Raw genomic sequence first — 3,383 nt, 5'->3', positions numbered from 1 at the left:
TCTCTCTCTCTCTCTCTCTCTCTCTCTCTCTCTCTCTCTCTTCTCTCTCCTTCCTCTCTCTCTCTCTCTCTCTCTCTTCCCCAATTCTCCACAGGGCCCTTCCTGTGGACTTTTCAACAGTAATGCCACACACTTAGGTGACACTTTGGGGTCCGATGGGAGTGTTGGGGGGGGCAGAGGAGGAGGCTGAACACGAAGAAACAAGTGAGGGAGGTACATTGTTGGGTCCTGCTGACCACACACACACACACACACACACACACACACACACACACACAATCTTTAGCTGCCCATGAACTTTTGTGAACTGTTTAAAAGTGGAGGTCTGTTGAACAAACAGAGGCGCCACTGCCAGCCATAATTTCATTGCAACAAGCTAAAGACTTTTAACTCTTCAGGTTCCTGGCTGAGGATGGAGCTGAGCGGGAAGGGCCAGTGAGCCAGGGCCCTGCCTGGCAGGAGGACCTTCTCCAGGGTGACAGCCTGCTCCGGAGGACCCAGAGCCCCGGCAGGAATGCCCAGCGGGAACGTGTTCCTCAGCGGAGGCCACTGCAGCCACTCGCCAGGGTGGGCTGGGGACCCTCCCCTCCCCATCTCTCTGGGATGGGCAGCTAAGGGACACTGGGGTGAGAAACACAAAGAGACTGAGAGGCGGAGATACAGCGATGCTCATCCCACTCCACTTCTAGAAGGGGCTGTTGAAATAGTTGGGGTCTTTTTTTTTTTTTAACTCTAAGAGAAAGTGCTTCAAACTGACTTCGCTGACCCTTGGGCCACGGTGGAGAGGACAAATAATGCGATTTAGATGACAAACAGAGCAGGCACTTTGCTGCTATGAGAGGCCTGTTTGCCCTTATTTCTCCACGTGCACCCCGCCCCGCTCTTCCACATGCAGGCTAGAAGTGCCAAGATGTGAAGTCACTCAAGAAAGCACTTTACAAGCACCAACCTGTTTCCATGTGAGGCTGCTAAGCCACACCTGACTGTGGGGTTTAACCCTTCTTCCAGTAGTGGGAGAAGGGGGCCAAGGATGCACGATAGGGATGGAGAGGGCAGGAAGGTGGCTGAGAGAAGAGGTCAGATGGGAGACTGAGGAGTGTCTGGTTTCTACAGAACAGACCAGGAATCGTAGTGGTTGCCTGCTGGAACACCCAGTTCCGGGAGAGACCTGGCTTGCAAAATGCACCCCCCACGCAGTGGACTCCAGCTCCGGACCGGCAGTCACTGAAAGCACAAGAGAGCTTGGGTCTCCCTCGACAGAGGAGGGCAGTTATCTGCTCTGGAAGCCAAGGGTCATGCTTAGAGTACTAGGCTTGGCTTGGACACCGGGGAAAGGGCCTGACTGGCAGAAAGAGGTCAGAGGACCAAAATTAGGAGCTGTCATCCCTGGAGAGGCACTGCCAAGGCCTGACAAGGACAAGAGGGCATTGCAGGCCCCCGAGCAGCAACCGCCACCACCATTCCACCCGTTCATACACTGAGGAAAAGGAAGGAGCTGTTTGGTTTTCTTTAAAGGCGCTCTACCCTGGCAGACAACAAACAGCAGGTTGAAAAGGAAGCGGCAGTGACCGTGAGAGCTGGGATGAGCAAGGGGAGGGGCGGTGGCATCCGACCACGTTTGGCACCCCTCCTTTCTCTCCACTGGGCTCTCCTCCTGGCACCAGGCCACTTACTGCCCCCGCCCTGAAGCGGTGCTCAGTTCAAGATCTGCACATCACGTTTGTCAAGTTCACCAACAAAGGGAAAGCATGGCCATCAAACCACCCCAACTCCACACGCCACGCACGCACGAATGGTGCCCCTTCCTAGGGTCTCTCACCTGGCGCCCGCCCCCCATCAGGAGGTTAACCAGTCAGTGGCCAAGAAGGCCTGGGCAGGTGCGGGAGGGGCGCTTCTGGCTCCGAAGAGCCGAGCTGGGATCAGGAGACAAATATGCGTGCCCAGGCTGTGCTGGGAAGGGGCCACCCTCACGTCATTGCTTGGTCTCTGTGGCGAGCATGCAGGAACAGGGTCACCACCACGGCCTCCCAGCTCCCAATCTCATCCACGGCGTGTCTCTGGGCAGGTGGCCGAACCTCTTCAACCTTGCTCCCCTCACCTGTAAATATTTGGTACCGTAGTTTTCCAGAGGATTAAACTGCACTAAGGACTTGAGTTTGCCTGGCAACAGCTAGTACCCGCCACGTTTAACCCATTAAACGGCATCTGACTCCACCAAGCACGTTGTGTGACAACCCCAGATCGCCGCAGAGTTTCTGTGTGGCAGTGGGAAGGCTGAGGCAGGGACACAGAAGGGGCCAAGCCAGGGAGGGGTGACCTTCAGCAGAGTTGTGTGGATTTCATCAAAGCCCAAAGCGAACCCCACGGAGCCCTTCCTGGGGCTGCTCCAAGAGCAGACAGTCCGCACACAGCAGCACTTCTCTCCTGGTGTCAAGGAAGGGAGGGGTGAAGAAGTTCCTATTTTAGGATGGGGGAGGGGGCTGTGTGGGGGTAGAAGATAGAGGAAAACGCTCTCCCGGATGTGCACGGTCGGGGGCGGGTCCTCCTGGGCTGCTTTCCCCAGGGCATGCACTGCCAGCAAGGGGACCCCAGGACTTCCCCCGGCCCCCGTCGGACAGGGCCACAGGCTTCCAGGGCTGTGGATGAGGTTGGTGACTGGCTCGGTCCACCCGCCCTCCAAGGGTGTTGGAGGGGGTGCGGGTTTGGGAGGAGTGATCCAGCCTGCCCAGGCGCTGTCTCTTGGCACCCTCCAAGCCAGGGCCATTGCCTCCGGGGGCGTCCCCACCCACGCCCCAAGTTTTGCATTAGTAACAGACTGAGCTGCGGAGCAGGAGGGGAGAGGGAGCGAGGAGGATGGGAAACCTGCGCGGCCCTGACCTTTCGAGGCAACCAGAACCTTCCCTGCCTCCCACGGCGCCTGGGTCAGAGCAGAGAGCCACCGGGTGGGTCGGCGGGAGGGGAACTTGGCCCTCGGCGGCGACGGTGAGGGGCGAACGAGGCGCCCTCCCCCCGCCTCAGCCCCGAGCGCGATCGGTCGGCAACAAAGGGATTTTCTCTCCCACCGCACACACCCGTGCTGCTCCGGGCTCGCCCGCCCCTCCTCGCGGCTCCTCCACCGAGGTCCCCGCGCGGGGCCGCGCCACGGCACACGCCCACACCCTCGCGACGCGCCCCCGCCCGGCCTTCCAGGAACTCCGGCTCTCTCCGGGAGGCGGCCCGACCTCCGCAATCCCCAGTCCCCCCGACCCCAGTTAACCCCTCAGGCCCTGCGGCCCGCGCGCTCCTCTGGGGTTCCCCCTTCCCGAGCCCCCGCCGCTGAATCTCTGACAAAAAGGAACTTTGAGTGGACGCACGCAGACCCGACCCCCTCCTGGCCATCATCC

The sequence above is a fragment of the Ursus maritimus genome (genome assembly GCF_017311325.1).
Source record: "Ursus maritimus isolate PB19 chromosome X unlocalized genomic scaffold, ASM1731132v1 scaffold_X1, whole genome shotgun sequence".
NCBI classification, from domain to species: Eukaryota; Metazoa; Chordata; class Mammalia; order Carnivora; family Ursidae; genus Ursus; species Ursus maritimus.
Note: the sequence above shows the minus strand (reverse complement) of the source record.